Genomic DNA, 22,368 nt, shown 5'->3' with positions numbered 1-22,368 from the left:
AATGTATTGTTCTTAATATGAAGATAATAGTCTGCTACTCTATCAATCTTCACAAACTTACTACTATGTTGTCATCAATGACAAAAATAGTCATGAAAACATCATATCAATGTTCTGTGATGCTCCCCCATAGTGATAGCATTAGCATTCATGCTAACACTATTCGGCCACCATATGAAGCAACACCCTAAACTTCTTTTCTTCCTTAGGTTCGCACACATGAAAAAAATTTCTTTTAGCTTGCTATCTCTATAAATAGAGAATTTAGATCTTTTGTCATTTAACCACAATCATCCATTTTAGAGTTAGATAAGATTAAATGAATCTACCCACTTTTCCATTTAGTTCCTCTAGAAACTTCTTCTACAATCTTCCTTGAAATCACCTCAAAATGGTTTGTCTTGAATTTTGTGCCACCATCTCATTAGAATTATCTTCCAAATGCTTCACATAATTTAATAAATTCAATTAGTCATCTCAGATTCATCAAATCTTGGATTTAACACTTTTTGTTGTGACAGCATCTACACTATTCAGTCGGCAATAATAGTCTTTTGATGCCTTGCTAACATTGAGCTTCTCGGCACCAACTACATCTTCTCAACTTAGTTACTAATATGTTGGTAATATTTTCAAATAGATGTCTTTATGGTTTTCATTTATGGAAACATACATTCAACATTTCATTTATGCATTTTGAGTTAGAAAATTGTCTAAGTGTTAGACAATTTGCAGCAACACAATATATAGATGTTAAGTGTATTGACAACTCATTGAGAGTTAGCTCATGCACAATTGAGGGAAACTTCATGATAGTATCATGGTGACATGTATCATTCTACAAGTGTGTACAAATGGTATGATGTGAGATATGGTTAAAATACTAGTGCGAGTATTTGACAATGCAGAACAGAGCATACTAGAGAATTGGATTGTACGACCTTACGAAATATTTTGGTTACAAAATAATAACTAAGTTATGATGAGCCAAATTTTTTTATATTATTCCATAATTTAATTTATATTATGTCAAGTGTGTGAACACATGAAGGCTGATTGAGCATAATTTTTTAATTCTGTAAGGTATAAGTAAAGATTTTATCTTGCAAAGATAAGTGTGCTATCTATGATAGACAAGCAAGTGTTATGTGATGTGAACTATTATATAAAGAGATTGAAAGAATTAAGAGCCTTATCTAATGTGAATTTTGATGTAATATTAGAAAAAATGCAAAGTACAATAGACAACAAGTATTATATGTATATATATTCTTGTGAAGAACTGAATTGTATAATTGCAAGTTAGGGCAATAGGCTCTTCTTGCATACATTGTATTTGTTCTACCAAATCATAATAGGGCTAAAGAAACTCCTAACAAGGTTGAGGCTTCTAACAAGACCTATTCTCCTAACAGGGACTTGAGATGCCATATGTACTTCATAGACTCCTAATAGGGTCAATATCCTTAACATGATTGTATTGTTTAGTGAATCATCTAGTGGGTGTCATCCCCACTGGAGTTTTCCCTTGGTCAGGGTTTCCCTAGTTAACAAATAATGGTGTTATGATTTATCTATGTGTATGGTTATATTACTATTCAAAATTTTTGGTTTACTTTCATATGCAAGTTATAAAGTAATTAACAATATTCAGTTCTCGAAAAAAGTTTGTAGAATATTGATTCATCCTCCTCCCCTCTCAGTATTATCTACATCTAAATATTTTTTTCAGAGACTAATAGCTTAAATAAGATCCTTGAAGGTATGGAATAGTTGAAGAAAAACCTAGAAGAAGCTCTTGAGCATATAGACCTTCTTACTAAAGAAAGAGATAACCTAAAAGATAGATACGAAGATGTGAAAGTTTTTATTGGCAAGTTAGAAGACAAGATTGAAGATTTAGAATCTAGCAAGGAATCAATTATGTAGACTAGTGATAATGATAAAGTAGGAGATCTTCAGGAGGAAAATGAGATCTTGAAACATAAAATAAAAATTTTTGAGCTTAAGTTAAGTCTTAAGAGAGATGGTAGTAAGAATGAACCAAAACTAAAAATTGAGAATGTAGATCTAAGATCCCAATTAAGTCAAGTTACACCTAAATTAGATACTATCAAGATTGAACATGCTAAGTTAGAGAAATACAACATTATTGTGAAAGGAGAATAGACACAAGCTAAGGAATATTTGGAGAAACTTTATTCCAATAGTGAAAAGATAGATCAATGGATATTTCATCAGAGACCTTCTTATGACAAGACAGGACTTGGATATCTAATTGGAGAGAAAACAACCAAGAAAGTTGAAATCAGAAAAGAACCAAATCCAGTTAGTGAATCCACTAAGGAATTTGATATGAGTAAAGTAGAATCAAGTACATCTAGTGAAGTATCAAAGGAAGTTGAGTTAATTGATTTGTTAGCTAAACCTGATGAACCTAAGAAAATAGAGCAAGTTGATAAGCCTAAGCAAGATGAACCAACCAATGAAGTAAGACTCATGTTCAAAGGTAGATGATTCATATGTAATGGGGTTGGACACATGAAAAGAGATTGTAAAGGTAAGATTTTTAAATCCATTACTAATTTCTATCATTATAATTGTCATGGTTATAGACATAAGGAAATAGAATGTAAAAAACCTAAGTATGATGGTCATAATGCAAATAGTAGAATGTCTAGGAATACTAATCCTATAGGAAATGAAAGAGGAAGATCATAGACTAGATCCAATGATGGAGAGACATTTAATAGAGAGAACAAACACTTCATGTGTTACAAGTGTAACAATCCTAGACACATTGCAAGGAATTGCAGAGCACTTGAGAATCAAAATAGAACTAATCAGAGGAGAAATGCACTTGTATATTGTAGAATGGACATAATAGATATTAACAAAAATCTGAATAACAGAAGGAAAAATAACATAATAGAAAGAAGGAATGTTAATGGCAATGACAAAAGTTAGAAGGAAGCAATTAAGGAACATGTTGATGAACTTAAGGAAGCATTTATGATAGCTAAAGATCTAGAAAGCTCTTATACAGTTTTGGAGGAACAATTCTTCAATGCACATGATAAGTCATTGATGTCACAAATTGTTTGTGACTCATCCTACCTAAATTAAGAAGTTTTAGTTATGGTAGGGCATCAGTTGACCAGAATTGATGTTAGAGAGAGAATTGAAAATTTTGTAGTTAACAGGAGATTAAGGACATAGAGAGAAGGCTATGGTCAAATACACAAGTCTTGATATGATTTGAGTGAGCAAGAATTGAAAAATCAAGCTTGCTAGTATACCAAGATAGTATTTGAATCTATGGTAGATACACATTTAGTGCATAGTGTGATTTGAAATGATTTAAGGATCACAAGAAAGATTGTATGTAGCAATTGTTTATGCGAAGGTTCTTGAGCAAATTGAAGAGTGATTTGACAGTGAATTGAAGTGAGAAGTGAAGTCTAAGAAGTGGAAAGTTGTAGAAGCCCTAAATCATGTTTTTAAGGTATTTTGTGAAGTTTGAATCCAATTTGTTTAAGTATTTCTAGTTATAGTTCAAATGGTGAGTCAGAATGTGTATGATGTAAGTGAAAGACCATGCTCTAAGTTTAAGAAACATTTGTTTATTTCTTTATTGGATCATCTGTTGGGTGCATTTTCACAAGTTCCAGAAAATGTGTTGCATGTTGAGGATATCATAAGCTACATTTTCTTTGAAATTGAGAGCATAGGTGATGAAGAGATTCATGAGGACTTGGAAAAGATGTGTCACAATGACTTATCCTTGAAGTTTGAGTATGCATACCTAGAGAATTTGAATCTAGTGAAGTATATGTTTTATATGGAGTTTTACAATCATGAGTAGACCCAAATCATTTTGACTAGGGTACATGATGATATGTTTTGGCTAGGAGATGAGAAGGTTATTATTGACAATGACCTAATTCACAAGGTCATAGTTGATGAGAAGGATGTCAAGAAGATGGTTGAGAGAAACCTAAATAAAAAGTTTGACAAAAGAAACATGAAGGTTGACCCCATTCAGGATAGAGGAGTAAATTTGTTAACCAAGATATTAGGGGTACGATTTGAACCATGGATCAATGGTTAACTCAGTACTAGTTGGATTTTTTCATACAACTTATATAATGGCTATGCAAGAAAGAAAGCTAAATTTGTGTGAGATTATTAGATTGCAACTATTGGAAAACATTGCAAAGATCAAGAAGACAAAGAATGTAATTTTTAGATTTGATTCCTTATTGACTCATATATTATTTTATGCTACAAGGAATTTTCCTAGATTGATAAGTTGGGATAGCAATGAGTGTGCAATGAAATTGGTTACTAAATGCTACAAGTCCAAACTTGAAAATGTTAGAGATGATGACATCGATAGAATTATGAAGAACTTCTAGTTTGAGATGAAACAAAGGTATAGGATACCTCCCTCTATGGTAGAGAAGTACAAGGAAGAGATATGCTTCATGGTGGAAATTGGCAACACCTGTATGGAAGTAGTAATTCTCAGAGTTAAATTTATAGAGTCTATGGGATATGAGATGAGTGTAGAGCTCATAGAAGGGTATGCATAGATTATTCTTGAATATGAGAAGGATACTAAGTGCCCTATATGGGGTACTTATGAGGAAAAGATAAGAATAGTTCGTTCAAAACTATATAGCAAAGAGAGTAAGAAAAAGGTTGAGAAAGAGATAGATTCCATTCTTAAGGAATTAAGCATGAAAAGGGAAGAATTTAATGAGATTAAAGGTATTGCATTGGAGATGAAAGCCAGTGGGAAAATTAAAGTATTGGTAGCAACTCCCATTATAGTTTTAGGACCTTCTGAGGGTGTAATAGTAGCACAACCTTATGCACAAGCCCCAATTGCACCATATGCAGCACTTTCACCAGTACAACTAGTTAGATCAAGGAGTGATCAACCTAGAAGTTAGCCAGAGGTTGAATCATCTATTGTGCAAAGGAAATTAGAGAGATTGGTGAAGGTAAAGAAGGAACCTACACCAACAACCAAGCAAAGGGTCAAGAAAAACACTAGCGAGCCTAGAAATAAAAGAAGAACAACACAAGTTAGTGATTCTGAGGAATCAAAGGATGAAGCTGAAGATAGACCAAGTGGTCTAGAATGCACAATAAGGAAGAAAAGCAGCTGGAAAGAAAGCATGGAAGCCAAAGGTAGAAAACCTTAACACGCAAATTATTAATGATGAAAATTTTGTATAGTTGAATAAATATTATGATTTTTATAATAATTTGGATAGAAGGCAGCTAAAAAATGCCATTATAAGAAACATAATTTTGAGGAATAAAAGATTTAAGAATATACACAATAAAATACTAGAGGATCTATATAATATGTTAGAGTAATTAAATATTTTCTAATTAACTCTAGTCTACTTAAGCTAAATTTTAGGCATCTAATAATTAATTTCTTTTATTAATTATTATGATGTAACCTAGGTTAGACATTTTTAGGGTTTTGATCTCCTTTATAAGGATGATCTCTCATTGTAGAATTAAGAACCGAGATTAATTCAATGTTGATTATAGAAATCTCTTTTTCGCTCATCAAGAATGTCTCATCTATGGATCTGGCAATTCCTACCCCTATAGCTTTTTTCCTCTCTTCTATAATAGGTGTTTTCATGTAGGTGATTCTTGGGAGTTGTTGGGTTGATCATTCATCAACTTCAACATGGTATTCGAGCTCGAGATCTTCATGCACCTATTCTGTTCTTGAGAGATTTGACATTAGTTTTCAGATTAAAGCTTTCAATAGTTTCTTATTAGATCTAGGGGGTCACTGATTTCTAAGGCACTTTGAGCCCAAACGAACATCACCGTTGAGCTCAGAGCACTTGAAAACCCCAATTTCCATATAAAATATGTCCCCATTCTCCTATTTTCTTATCCTCATTCTACCGCACCACAAGGGTCCAATCTAACAACTACCACCTTTTCCTTCCTCCCTAACCCCTAACCCATCAAATCTCCCTAGATCTCCTCTCCCACAAATAACTATGTTCAACATTGTGCATATTATCTTGCCTCACCATCTAAGGCTATGATTTATTAGTGATATGCTACATGTCCATCTTACCCATCCCCCTATTCCCACATTTCCTTCCCTATCATTATGCTTGCATTTATGTTATCCCCAATCATTTAATTATCATTAGCATTAACATAGTTTTCTTAGGTTCATTTTAGTCATTATCTTGCATTATTATAGTCTTTTTAGGTTCATTTCAGTTATCATATTCCATAATCATAGTTATCTTAGGTTCATTGTAGTTATCATCTTGCATCATCATGGTTTTTAGGTTCATTTTCATTATTGTCTTGCATCATCATAGTTTTTAGATTCATTTTAGTTATCATCTTGAATTATCATAGTCTTTTTAGGTTTATTTCAGTTATCATCTTGCATTATCATAGTCTTCTTAGATTAATTTCAATTATCACCTTGCATCATCGTAGTTTTTAGGTTCATTTCAGTTATCATCATGCATCATCATAGTTTTTAGATTCCTTTTAGTTATCATTTAGCATTATCATAGTCTTTTTTAGATTCATTTTTCATTATCATTTGCATCATCATAAATTTTTGTTTCCTTTTAGTTTCATTTGCATCATCACAGTCTTTCTAGATACATCCCCTTTATCATTTGCATCATCATAGTTTTTAGATTTTTTTTTGGTTCATTAGCATTATCATAGTCTTCTTGGGTTCATTTCAATTCCTATCTTGCATCCTCGTAGTCTTTAGATTCCTTTCAATTATCATTTGCATCATCATAGTCTGGTTTGATTCATTTTTAATTATTTGTAGCCTCTGTTATTTATAGTACATTTTAGATATCCTTTGCATTATTTTTGGATCCATTTATTATTATCATTCTTTTCATTTTATACCTCATAAACAATATCACATCCTACATCAAAACACATCGCTACCATCATACATCTCATATATCTCATATCAAGCATCACATCATACATCACAAACATCAATAACTTCATGCATCTCATATATCTCATATAATGCATCACATCCTACATCATAAGCATCAATAACATCATACATCTCATATATCTCATATAACGCATCACATCCTACATCACACATGTCAATAACATCATGCATATCATCCATCTTATATAAAACATCACATCCTACATAACACATGTCAATCCACCTCATACATATATCCACATGCATCTCATAAAAAACATACTATACAATAAAATCTCATAGGCACAATACTCATTACACACATATCCCACCCCAAAGAATGCTCATCATATCTATATCATATCCTCCCAAGAATAAAGAATACATCACCTACTCCTCATAGAATACAAAAATGTCCATCATAATCCAATATAGTGTCCATATAGTACATATATCAATACAAATACATCAAGGTCTATGCCCAAAAAAATACATCTCTATCCCAACAGATATCCTAAAAAACAAAAACATTGTTGCATATCATTGCTCACCCACATCCTTGTCCATCACCTCCACTCTGTGAGACTCATAGGGGTCCCTCTCTACACCCTAAAATATTGGTGATGGTGGTGGCCTCATCCTCTCTCCTTCTCCTCATGTCCTTGAGCTCTCCCCCTCATCCCTCCTCCCAGTTGTTCCCCTCTCCTGTCTCTGGCTCTTCCCTAATCTATGGCTCTACCCTATCTACTAAGACCCACCAGTCCTTTGAGATCCCTTGTATTGCCTCTCCCATTTGATTTTTGTAAGTCATCCTGATGGATGCAACCTTGTTGATCTTTCTTTGTGAAGTGATCGTGATTGGGACTATGAGTGGTCTACACCCTTGAGCTAATTAGATTTATGTTACTATATCAATTGCTTTGATTATGCTTATCACTAATTTATGAGATTATGATGTGTTAGGTAGTTTCACTAAGGGTTGTGCCAATGGTTACCAGGATTGGTGTGGTATCATGATGTTGTTTTGTGATTACCCTAAGATGTGTGTAGAGATTGCATTGTGTATTATTATCTTGGTACACTGGACTAAGTTCATGTAGTAGTGGTTAGTCATGTATTTGACCATGTTCACTTATGTATGTTAGGTGTCTTTTTTATGTTATTTACAACAACCATTGTTAAATGCTTAAATAATTAGAAATGAATTGTCCATGTTGGATTCAGTAGTCATGTGCTATGGATATTTACCTTGTTCATTTCGGTAATTTATGTAGAATGGGCTATTTAAATAGATGATTTTAATGTGATTAAATAAATGGTTATTTAATATGATTTAATGCATTTATCATTTTGGCTATATTATTATATGCAATTGCAATTGATCATGTCGTTCAGTGTGTAGGCCTTATGTCCCTACCAGTGGCACATGGAGTTAGTGATTCAGCTATTCATATCTAGCCAATGTTGTCCATGTATGATCGATGTATCCTATTTAATTGTTTAAATTAAACCCTCTAGTGATTTAATAAATTCAAACTCATTTGCATTATGTGATTAGACCCATGAGTGTGTTTGTGCATTTAGAGGTTCATAATTATCCCAAAAGTTGTTAAGGAATTTTGGGCATTATCTCATTTAATTTAATTCCTGGTAGCTTTGTTGTAGTTGAATTCCAATTACTTGGAATAGTCTATTTTCATTTGGATGGTTTAGGGTTTAACAAGGTGATCTGGTTAATAACCCTAATCCATTATTCACTCAAAAAGTGAATATTTATCCAAAAAGGAATTTATTCCTCACTTCTCACTTTTTGAAATAGAAAATTGAGAGAAAATTCCAAATCCTCTTCAAGAGGAAATATTGTTTTGTTCACTATGAGAGCTACGGGCATGGGATCGTCATGAGGTTTATCTCATTGGATCTAGCTTGGGGAGACCTTGGATTGCTATGATTTTTAGCAGTTCCTATGGAGTTTTTATTCTTTTTTGTATTTACCCTTTTCGCTATCAAGAAGAGCTCTCCTATTTTACGATTTGAGCTCTATTTTTTCTTTTGATTTTGGTAGTTGTTTGTTAGGAGGTTGAGAACTAGTGTTTCCCTCCATTTTTTATTACTAGCTCTACCCAGTTAGGTGGGTATGAGCATTTCCCTATTTTTTGGGATGGAGGTTTGGAGCTTTGCACTATTATGCTAGTCATTTTTGCATACGGGGTTCAAACCTAATTTTTATTAGATTTTTGTGGCTCATTTAGCCAAGAGTAGAATGGGTTTTATTTTCATTGATTTTTGTCAATGTTGGGTTTTTGAGGTTTTTGCCTCGATTTTTGTGTGGCCCAATTTTCTTGGGTTTTCTTGGCATGGTGTTGGTCATGGATTGAGATTATTCATAGGATTTCAATCTAACCACTATTGCATCTTTATGTTTGCATTGGGATTTTTCTCAAATTTTTACTTTCAACTATGTGTGTAGTTGAGTGATTTGTACTTAGTGTTATTGTTTCTTATCAAACCCTTGTTGTTATTTCATGGACACTAGGATTTGTGTAGAATCTGTACTCCCAGATTTAGGCCTATTGAGTGAGTTCATGAAGTTTGGTTTGGTTGCATCATTGGGATTCATGTAGAATCCATACTCCCAAAGGATGGTGGATTGTGTCATGATGTTTGTTTTTTTTGTTCATAGGGATTCATCTAGAATCCATGCTCCTAGATATAGGTTGGTTGAGCGATTTTGTTATACTTGGTATTTTTCTTGTGTTCTCATCCTACCCTTGTTATTTATGATCTTTGTGGAGTTGGTGTGCCCACACACAAGCATGTATACATGTATTTTTTGGTTCTTGTGGAGTTATGTTCATTGGGTTTGGATTGGGAATATGCATTGCGTATGGGCACTCATCGTGTGATGAGCATGGGTATGTAGGGGCTTCTCTCATAACCTTGGTGTCCATTTCCCAATTGGTTGGCATGAAGAAGTTTCTAAGCAAGTGATAACTAAAGAAATAAACTAGGTAGTAAAATTAAGATAATTAAAAACTAATTCCTTACCAATGTGATAGCCTCCAAGGAAGTACCTTGAGGGTGATTCCACACTAGTGTGATGGCCTCCAAGGGAGTACCTTGAGAGTGGTTTTGCAATAAGATTGGTTTGGGAGTACCAAGCATATTACTCTCCATTATAGTCTCTATATAGTTGACCCATAGAGTGTCTGACTAGGACTTGTTGTATTTGCACTATCTCATGATCTTGCTTTCAGTCCTCTTTACTATCTAGCAAGAGTGATAGCCATGGACATTTATTTTATGTGTGTTTGTGGTTGGATCATTATCTCCATCATCACAGTGGGAGTGGGCCTATGGGTTCCACATGGTTGGGAGGAATACTTACCTATACCACTATGGGGGACCAGTGTACAAAGATGGTTTATTCCCAGTTGAGACTGATACTTGATGTTTCACTTGGTATTTTGGGTTTGGGGAGTATGTTCCTTGTGATTTATGCTTTAATTAGAATTCTTGGATATCATGTTTAGATGATGTTAGTTTTCATTTGACTCATTCCTTTATTATGATGTTATAGCATATTGTTAGATGATGTGATTCACTACTAGTTGTAGTATCTATACTTTGATGGATTAGCATGTTATATCTTTTGTTATTATGATGTTACTTACATTGTAGTAGTGACACCCTCATAAAATAGCTCTGGCTATCTAGTTGGTAGTTTTGGATGTTATGCTTGGGGGATGGCTAGGGCCCTTGAGGTCTCATGATGCTATTATCGTTGAGAGGAACCAAGCATGTGTCTTAGTTGTTTTGGTGATTGGATGTTACACTTTCCTTCATATGATGTTTGTTTATGAACCATGTATGTACATTGCAATGTTGCTTTCTACAGTTCTTTCATATACTGTTATTGATTATATTGGATAGATGTTTTCTCCTTCCTATTGCATGTTGGCTTGTCTCTTATGCTCTTGAGTGATCATTCCTTGATTTACATGGATCCAATACTCCTCGATGTGGAGGTTTCATGTTTTTATGCATTTGTCTTGCCTTATTTTTGCATTGTTGGCATTCCTTGCATGGGAAGGGTAGTTCCTTGCATGAGAACATATTGTCTCATGTAGACATACATTCTCCCTCATGCAAGCATGTACTTCCTTATGTGAGTTAGTGCTTCCTCACATAGACTGTTTGCTTCCTCACATGGCATGATTTGAATCCTAGCGCAGAGAAATACACTTCTTCACACGGAGTAATGCACTTTCTTGTGCATAGTGATGCAAAGCCTCACATGAGACTAGAGACTAGTGCACCTCCTTGCATGAGAAATAATGGGCATTTAGGTTTGGCAGAGGTAAGTTTAGAAGTTGGATTTGGACACCCTATTGGGTATCACACCTTACTAGTTCAAAATATACATTCTATGGGGTTCAAAATATATTTCTTATACTTAAGAAATATTTTATTATATATGACAATTCATTTGTGATAGGTTCTGGACCTCTTTGAGTTAAGATAAAGATTCTAGGAAATTTTAGGGCTTCAAAAATTTAGACTTAGCAAAATTTTAGGAGTCAACACTTATCTTTCAGCATGGTGTTTAATAGAGGAGCGGTTGTAACTTTGAGCCCTCATCTTTTGTATGACCTTTTTTGGTCTTTGCTTGTGATTCTTGATTATGGTATGTTTAGTGGATATGGACTTGTATGTCAAACCATGTTAGGAGCTTGTACTTTGGATTTGAAAGAGAATATCCCCTTGGTATATTCTCATGAGTTGTGTGATCATTGGTTTCTAAGTTGTGGTTTAGAGCTTGGAGATCTTTGGAAGTAGTTGTAAGACTTCCACTAGTGTAGATGAACATGTGGGGCTTATCATGTTCCCTATTCTTATCAACTTTTTTTGATGCTTCGCTCTTGCACTTGGTTACTTTATGTTGTTAAATAAATTATCTTTTTAAAAAATTATTCAGTGCAAGTTTTATCATTGTGTTCCAAGGATCTCTGAGTGGGGCATTACATCTCCTAGTGCTCTACCCACTCTCCCCACCACCCTACATACCTATGTGCATATCAGTTGTACCTAACCATGTCAACCACCTATAATGCTTGATCTAATCCACTAGCATAGTTGCATGGTATCTCCTCTATAGAAACTTGCCATTTCTCGCAGATCCTCCACCTCCCCCCACCACCATTTGTGCCTTAAGAGTCCCCACCTCCAACACCATCCTATCTCTCTCTTATTGCAAAGTATCCACCCTCCCCTAGAGTCTATCTTTCTCTAACTCCATCACCTCCAACCTCCCCACCAACTACCCTAACTCTAGCTATAGTCCCCCTAGCTCAATCTCTACTCTATCCAGTTGTCCCTAGGTAATGTCTCACTCCCTCCAAAACTGGTCTCACTCATCTATTAGCTGGTCCCTCTCCTGCTATGTGTCCTACAATAGCTATCTCATTGCATCGTGTGTCTATTGGAGGGAGGCATATCTCCCCATCAATCCACCATCCTTTATTCCATCCAAAGATCCTCCTCCTCCTCCCCCAACTAGCCCCTAGGCCCCTCTGTACTACCTCCTACTATGGCCTTGCCTTATTCTATCTTGCCTCCCCTATCCCTGTTGTGGGCTCACCTCATCCTACCATGCCTCCTCCTTGCCCCTCTCCTCCTCCTCTCCCTCCCTTTGTCTCCTCCTTTGTGGCACCTCCCCCTACACCATAGCCTATGCCCACTATCTCAAGTCCCTCACCTCATACCTCCCCCTCCTCATTGCTCAGGTGATCTCTCTTGTTTGCACCACCTCCTTGGTAACCTGTGCTCTTCCCACTAGCCTCAGGCACTAAAAATGATCCCTATAGCCCTATGTGGACCCAACATTTGTTGGCCCATAGAACTAGTCCCAATCTAGGGCATCATGTCTCACCATGTTTGAAATAATCCCTTTTTGTAGAGGTGGCCTGAATAGTGTAACTAACTCCCTAGTAACTCTCTAATATCACATTGTATCTCCTAGCATGTCATGCAACCATACAAATGGCCGTAGCACCCTATCTAGTTGATATTGCTCGGCTATATATTCCCATCGCCTAAAAACAAAATATGGTGATATAGTGTAAGGAAGTTGTTACCTCTCCTTCGCCCATTTCCCAAGACCTATATATGGCCTCCATGTAACTACCTGAATCTCATCTATTTGTACTCTCCAATAATAGACCTCTCCTCTATGTGTTGGTAGGTCAGAGGATCTCCCTAGCTATATACCATAGGATCCTCTAGTTTTTTGTCCCTCTATCTAATTGGTCTGAATGTCGCAATATGCTCATAGGCCCAAACCTATAGTAGGGTTAGAAAGCTCACGCTCCTCCCTAGTGGTGCCCTATGCTTTGATATACTATTTGATGCAAATCTCTATATAACTCTACGAGCCTTAGTGAGCCTCATGCAGCTGGGACTCCCTCATCTACGATTTGAATGATCATAGGAATCAATGCCAGTGTAACTCTTATACCGCTAGTATCTGGGGAAATGTACCTCAACACTACCACACACACATAGAAATATATTCGTCGATCTATAGCAACTCAATCTAAGTTCTCATGTAGTGCAAACTGCCCCCTCTAGATCTGAAAATGGACCCTAGGTCCCACTAGTCACTGCATCACCCTCTCTACTAAGACTCCTCTCGTAGCCATCACCGACATGCCCCACACTCGTAGATGAAAGATCCTATAGATGTCCTCCAAGGTGATGGTCATCTCACCTATCAACAGATAAAAACATCCTTATCTTGTTGTTCCAACACTCACACAATATTGTCACCATCACCATGTATGCACAATTATGTGGGAGCCTCACCAAATACCCTAGCCTAATAGTGTCTATACTTACCCAGTTAGTTGGTGTGAACTTCTCTCTAGCACATAGTACTATAGTACATCATTCTCATAACACCAATATATCCAGTGGTCACTACATCTAGGAAACCAAACCCATGTTAGCTATGCTTTCCACTAACCCCTTGTTCTCATGTTTCATAACTCCCCTTTTACCCATCAACATTCCCACAAGTGGGTTTATGTTCCCACAACCAATTCCTATCCCTATGATTTCATAGTTGTAGATCATAGTGGAAACGCATCTCTAATTTTTTCCCCCTAGTCAACCCTTACTCTCATTCCCCCATTAAATTTAACCTATCCTGCCCTTAACTAGTGGACTGCATTCTTGCTAATGGGAATGCTTCCCCACATCCAAACCTGATATCCTGCATTAACTACAAACTAGATTTAGTTTCACATAAAAATAACTTAAAACCCCTCCATTTAACCTTTTACACTTGGCCCTCTTGAGGGATCACAATCTAGCTAATCTCTCAAGATCCATGCTTGCGGGAATGCACATTAGATTTTTTAGGAATGCTAAACAATGAAACAACAAAATTAAAAGAGCTAATTTTTAGTGCCTACTAAATGATTCAGTGTATGATGTGCATGTGTCATACCATGTCCACCTAATGCTCTAGTCATTCCTGCACAACCATTGTGTTGTCTAATGTAGAGCTCCCAAATGACAATATCTTACTGTAAATATGAGAGCAATTACTCCTTTCTGGCCCTCACAAACCCTCTTATAGCCCCCTTGTGGTTGCCTACTTCCCTCTTTGACCCCTCTAGGACCCCTTTTTTCCTCCGGCCCTAGATTTTTTGTAATTTAATTACCATTTTAACACTCTTTTAGTCCCTCTACATCCTCCTACTCAACTTAGCTTGTGTACCTTTTCAAGAAGTTGTTGAGCCTCATCTTCTCTCCCCATTGCCTTGTTGAGGGGGCATCACACAGTCCAATCCTTCATCTTTCTATTCAAGGCTGGGGAACTCTATTGCCTTAAAAATATTCTTCGTGTCATTTAGGTCCAAATTTCTTTGAAATAGTGTTGTCCCAACACTATGTCAAAGAGAGACAAAATGTAGACACCTAAATCTAGTTACATCACTAAGTAATATTATTTAGTAATCTTCTAAGACATTATTGATTAAATATTTAATATTTAATTAATTAATTTTTGTCCCCTAGTTTATTTATTTATTTAATTAACTATAGTCTAATTGATAAAATCAAATGACAATGTAAAGTCAAATTATCAATTAAATCCCTATTCCTCTTTTATATTAAATAATTGCACTATACCTATTTAATTTAATCTCACATTCCCTTTTATTAAATAAATCATTTAATAAATCAATTCATACTATCTCTAAAACCCTATCATTATCCAAATCCAACCCATTCACCCATGTTAACCTCACTTAGCCAACTAATTAACCTTTGTAATTAATGCTAAGTCACTTGCATCCTAATCCCCTCCTAAGCTAAGCCTAATCCACCTCCTAAATGTGCACAACCTTAACCAAGGGTTAAGATTTCCTAACCCAAGCCAAAGTCAAAGTTTTATCTCATCCTTCTTACATTCTTATCCAAGAGACTTTAAAGCTCTTACAAAGCATTAATGACCCTTTAAGGCCTCTTACATCCCTCTTCCACACTCCTTCTCCCTTGTAACTCCCTTTGACCCTCCATTTTGACCCTCTTCCCCCATCCAATCCCCTTGTGACAATTTTCATAAGGCTATGTATTTGAAGCACAATCTATGTGCTTTCCCTTCCTTGCAGCCTGGCCCTCCCTCGTCATTTTTCCATCCTTGCATCCTAGCCATCCATCTCACCACCCCTTAGCCTATAAATTGGACCCTTCCCCTCTCACAAAATAACACACTTTTATACTAATGTTATAATGCTATTTTGAGAGCCTAAAAACTACCAGAATACTCTTATAATGGAAAAATACATCCATAATTACACTTTCATTCACCATCCATTGAAGCCTTGAGGAAAACTTGAACATACATATCCATCACTTGGACAAATCCTCTTCAACTAGGAGCTACTTGAAGGAGTTAGGTTTTGCATTTCTTTTGTTATTTTATTTTTTTGTTAAAGGTCTTCTCATAGCTATTAACCTTATTTTTCTTGTTGAGTGCTTTGTTTGAATCTTGGTATTCCATTGACAATAACAATATTGTGCTCTATAGGGAGGATGCTACATGGTTGAGAGATTTGCACCATTATCTTTTTAAAGGATTCAATGAGTAAGCTCATGCCTAGTGGGGGATGATGTAGTGCCTCTTGTGTTTTCATTCAATACCTTGTTTTATTTTTTATTCGAGAGGTACTTTGATACCCATGTTGGATGACATTCAAAATGACATAATGGTCATTTACTACATTTTGATTTCCAGTATCATAGATGATAGATATTATGTTGTTTAGTTTGATCATATATGCATGATGATGCTTATTGATGTGACATGATGCTTTATGATGATATTTGGTTATTTTGTATTTAGATGTATACACTATTTATGATTATTGTTGATCTTAGAATGGTTTTGACAAGTGAATGTCTATACACTTAAGTAATTTACTTAGTTCATGCTAAACAAGTAACATATGTTGAGCACAAAATATAAGTTAGAGCATGTCGAGTAAACAGTGAGTGTTGGTCACTCATATGTTGAGTCACTCAAGTGCTGAGCAGACAACATATACCAAGTCATTTAGGAGCCAAGCAAGTAGTGCATGCCAAGTCACTCAGATGTCGAGTGATAGTATTGAAGTTAGTATGTGCCAAGCACTTTAGTTTTTGAGTAACATAGTTTTGTCATAGTTGTTTGTATTGGCACAAATTACCATATAAACCATTTTTGAGCTGACTTAAAGATTGAATTATGATATTTTAGTGATAAGGATGAATCTTAAGTTGGAATTCTTACGTATTACATGCACCCAATCAGGTAAAGGGAAGGTTTAAATGGCAATATGGATGAATTGTAGCCGTAGATTCATACCTAACCCTAAGTCACCTAGGTCTTCTTAAGGAAGACAAACCCTAAACTTTCTATGAGTGAGAATGGGAATGAATGAATGATTAAGGAGAGTTTTGCATGTGCAAACCAAGACATTCATGGTGACCAAGGCATTATCATTTAATTGTATTGCAGAATTAGATAAAGGAGAACAGAAGAAGGAAACAATGAACAACAGAGAGATATCTGATCAAGAAGGATCAAGTATATAGCAGGATAGAGGTGATATGTCATCAAGCATAAGAGTACTAATTACAGGATCAATGTTGAGACATTCTAATAGGTGAATCAGTTAAATCTCTTAATAGAGTAGTCCTAACAGGCTATATTGAAATACTCTAACAAGGTGCTTACTTAATTTTGAGTTGAAGTCCTTTAATTAGACACACTTTTAACAGGGTGTTGAAATCCTTTAACAAGGTAAGAGATAACAGTCTTTGTAAGTCCTTAATAGGGTAGAACTTTCACAAGGTAGATCATGTTTCATGATCAAACATTGTAACCTTCATTGGATACACTTTATTACTATAGTACTAGAAATTTGTGGGTGTCATCCCCACCCCAGTTTTACCTTCTCATTGGAGGGTTTCTAGGTAATCATATCTTGTGTCATATGTGTGAATGCTTACTTGTTTACATACTTTAGATGTATATGTTTCTCATGGTATTTTAGTTTACTTGTTGAATATCTAAGATGGTTGTGTGGTTAATATTTTATGGGTCAAAGTTTAAAGCACTGATTCACTCCCCCCCCCGGCCCAACAAGATTCACCTTTCCTATTGTAATTCCAACAATTAATATCAAAGCTAGGTCCTTTGAAAGAGAATCTTTTCATCTTTGAGTTAAGATCTTGGAAATGGAAGTCTAGAAGTTGGGAAAGATCATTGAGAATTAGGGAATTGAAATACAACTCATTCTACATCAATTGAATAAAGAAAGAGATTATCTAAAGAAATCATTGAAGAAAAGGAAAGAAATCATCGTTGAGGAAAATGACACATAATACAAAGAGATGGACACTACTAACCTATTTGCTAATGGAGACTCCAATGAATTTGATGCAGCAATTGCAGATCTAATGGAAAAGAACAGAAACCAAGCTAAAAAAATTAGAAATCTTAAGTTAGAATAAGAATCTCAAGCCATATTACTATGTGAGGTGACTAAACATAAAATGAAAGAAGTGGAAGACAAAGCCATGATTGAAGATGACAGAAGAGTTTTGACTAGCAAATTGGAAGGGTGATCATTAGAGGTAACTAGGATTGCTAACATGCACTTAGAAACTTTGGGTCAACTGATGAATGCCAACCATGAGTTGAATGCCAAGGACATTGAGATAACAAAACTGAAGTTGCAGAATGAACAATTGAGCAATGATCTAAAAAGGGATAAGGTGTTTACTGAAAGTTTCAACAAAACCTAGTGAAGTCATCAAGTACTTTGAACAATTGATGAGATCTCCTAGATCTAACAATGACACATCTGGACTAGGATACACAAGTATTGAAGAAGGAGAATCATCCAAAAATGCTAAAGAAAGGAGTAACAAAGGTAAGAATTCTAAACCTACTTGTCATAATTTTGGTAAGAAAGGACATACTGCTAACGTGTGCAAGAACAAGACTGTAAATTAGAATGTTAAGCAAAAGAGCATGGGCCACTACCATAAGTGCAACAAACAAGGCCATCAAGTACATGAATGTAGAACCAAGACCATGCACACTCAAAGATTTGAAGGATATTGTTATAACTATCACATGTATGGACATAGATCTTTTGAGTGTAGATCCAACCCAATGTGGTCATCAAACAAGCAAACAAAGGTAAAGAACAATGGAAACTCATATAATTGGGATTATAATACAAGGTATAGTTGTCACTACTGTCAAGAGTATGGACATATTCTTGAGAACTGTATTAGAACACACTTTAGGAATGGCTACAAAAGGTAGTTTAGTCAAACCACATGTTTTAGTTGTTTGAAGACTGGTCACACTAGCTGATATTGTCCAACAAGGTAAAAGGCACCAAGTTGTGAGTTCAACAAAGGCAAAGGAAAGGAAGATGTTGAAAATGTCAAAAATGAGATGAACAAGACATGGAAGAGAAAGGAGGATTGCAGCACATCAAGTGCAGATGGGATCACTTCACCCAATGGGTCAGGTCATCACACCTCATCAAACTAAGCAATCAAGAAATATATGGGACTGATATTTAAAATTTATACCATACATCAGTTCCAAAGGATTTAGTTCTGAAAAGATTACATAAGCATGAATAAAGATTCAAAGTGTTATTAGAAATTAGGGAAAATCTTCAAGTTTTGTCAACTTTTTCATGTTATTGTTTAGCATGAAATGTATCCTATGATTGCCAAGTGAAATGCTAGTAGATGCCAAGCTAGCAGATTGGCTAGTTGATGTTAAGCTCTCAATGGTTGTCAAGAAAATGGAAAGACAAGTGGATGCCAACTAAGCCAAAAATTAGTTGATGTTGAGCTTACAGCTGTGTAAGCACTTAGCATTAATTGTAGTATTTTAAAGGGCTATTTGATTAATTTCTACTCATTTAACATCATTCAGATTTGAGAGAGAGCAAGAAGAGTTGAAGGCAATCTAGAAATTTCATCTAAAGTGTTTGTAGGAGATTTGAGCAACTGTTTGACATCATTTCATCAGGATTTACAAGGTATTTATTGTGTGTCAAGCTATGCTATTTCGAATCTCGTAAACCCTAGATTTATATAATGGCATCTAGTTCTTTGAAAGTGAAAGGTGTAGAGGGGAAAAAGGTTTTAAATGTTCAGTTAGTTAGAAATGAGATAATACCACCTATTTTCAAGGCCATTCCAAACATAGCATACAAACAAGATCCCTTTGGTGCATTGTCTATGATACCACCACAAGTTTTAATGATTCAAGATGTCAGAAAGTGTTATAATTGTAAGATTGGGAGTATTGGTGACATGGAAATCAAAGAAGCATATGGAAAACTATGTGAAAATGGTGTGCTGAGGGAAGAATTCAAGATTGTAGAAAGGCAAGGGTTAACTTGTGCCCTAGATTTCTTGAACGTTTTCAACTAAGTGGATTGAGATTATTTTGAGCAAAATTCATGATAGCTCAGTGTGGTTAGATAATGGACCAATCAAAATCACAAATAGGATAATTCATAGGGTAATAGGTATCCAAACCTCAATCAACCAAAGACTATGAGAAGTGAGTCCAAAGAAGTTATTGAAAAGAACACAGGGGCTATGTGGAACAAGAGAGGAATAACCATAGATACAATCACAGATCCCCTGATAGCTTTTGTAGTGAGGGTAGTTACACATAAGTTTTATCAATCAAGTCGATTGAATAGTGTACCCTACACTGTAGTGGATATGAGCTACAATATTCTGAAGAAGGATCATACATATGATCTTGCTAAGCTACAACTACAAAAATTTATTGAAAACCTAGGAGCAATAAGGAAAACAAAGAGTGCTTAGAGTAAATTCAGATCTATTTTGGTATGTATCTTCTTTTATGTACAGAACACATTTCTTAGATTTGGTACTGTTGCATGGAAAATAAATAGGTCTATTGCAGTTCAAGTAGGAGAGTTCATTGAATAGTTAAGTGATAACTTTGAGTCAATAATGACTAGTTATTTTGAGGATTTCAAACAATCCATGAAGAAGAGTAAGAACTCTAGTGCCATTAGTGGAAAAATATTATGATGATGATGATTTTTTCCTAGTTGATGTTGATCACACATTTGTTCAAGCAGAAATTCCCAGAGTGAGATGGATAAGGCCATTAGGTTATGAGATTAATGTTGATGAAGCCTCTGCAGCATTCCCAACATTACTTGTAGAAGAAGTGGAAAAAGATGTCAAATCTTTTGGTAACTATGAGTTGGCCAAATCAAAGATTGCTATGGAGTTGAAGATTGCTTCAAAAATTAGGAAGAAGGATAAACTAGTGAAGAAACTAAAAGAAAATTTTGGTGAAGGTGTCGAGGAGGACAAAGAAGAGGAAGAGGATGAAGAGGAAGAAGACACTCAGATTCAAGCACCACTTGCATTAACACAAGGTCAAAGTGAGGATCAGCAAGAGAAAGAAATAGAGACTGTTGAAGGTTCTGAGGAAGAATAAGCCAAGGAAGCACCTATTTCTACTGATCAGAAGAAGAGAAAGGCCAAGGCACAAGCAGTAACAAGACCTAAAAATGTTGCTAAACCAAGCCAGCCCAAACCACACCTACCACAAGGGCCATTACATGAGTCATTAAACAAAAGGCTAAAGAGAAAGCCAGGAAGGTGGAGCACAAAAAAGAACTAGAAAAATATATGTTGCTCAGGTTGAATTTGATGAAGAAAGGACTAAATTTGATGACATCAACTAATTCCAAGTGGTGAGTCATAACCCATCTTTAGATCTGGATTACTTATGTGAGAATGTTAGAAACAATGTTGACTTATCAGGTGTCTCTCACATAGATTTTGAAAATCTTGGAAAAGTCAAGGAGAATCAAGTGGAGGAGGCAATATATACCATGATGGCTAGTTTTAAGAAGACTCCTCTAGAAATTGCCAACTCCATACCTAAAAGTCTATATGAAAGAGTTGAGCAAAAATGGCATTACTGTTTGAACTTAGAAAGGAAAATTGGGGAGAAATCCCTTGCCCAAGTTATGCCAAAACTTAGTAAGGAACAAATATCCAAAGCCATAAAGAAATATGTTGTTAGATTTGTTCCTAAATATAGGCCATTTAGCATACTATAGAATAACATAGAGGATGTTGTTAAGAATTCCAAATAAATTATCGTAGATCACATATGGACTAGCCACAGTCAAAGAAGGTGAGCAAGAACTTATTAAGGTCAAAGATGATGACAATGAAGAAGGTAAAGTTGAGGAAGGAACTGATATGAATATAGATGATCAGACAATAGCTAAGGAAGAGTAGCAATAAGAACATAGTGTACAAGATACACAAATGCTGAGTGTGCAAATAATAAGTGTAAGTATTGAAACTGTTACAGTAAAGGATGTTTCTGATCCTACTACTCAAAACATCAATCCCTTAGTAGAGGAAGATCTGAAAAAGATACTTGATCAATCCACACTATAGACCAAATTATGTGACAACCCTATATTGGTAAGTGTAGATGAAATTCATAAATCAATGACTATAACTATAAGGGAGGAGTTGAAAACACAAGAACTACCTAGAATCACTCCTCAAGTCACTAGAGTACAACCTTCACAACCCTTGGTTGTATATCAGAGGAAGGAGACAATATAATGCACTGTCAATACACACATAGATGATACTCTAGTCTCAGAAAATGTACCAAAATTTGCAACAAATAAGGTTGAGACAATTGGAGAGGATAAGGTGGAAACACAAGTCACTAATGAGACACAGAGTCAAATAGGTTAGGTAGATTCACTTGCACCTCT

Source organism: Cupressus sempervirens, chromosome 9, assembly GCF_028749045.1.
Source record: "Cupressus sempervirens isolate cs-2001-9-10 chromosome 9, ASM2874904v1, whole genome shotgun sequence".
In the NCBI taxonomy this organism is placed as follows: domain Eukaryota; kingdom Viridiplantae; phylum Streptophyta; class Pinopsida; order Cupressales; family Cupressaceae; genus Cupressus; species Cupressus sempervirens.
This window is presented reverse-complemented; position numbering follows the sequence as displayed.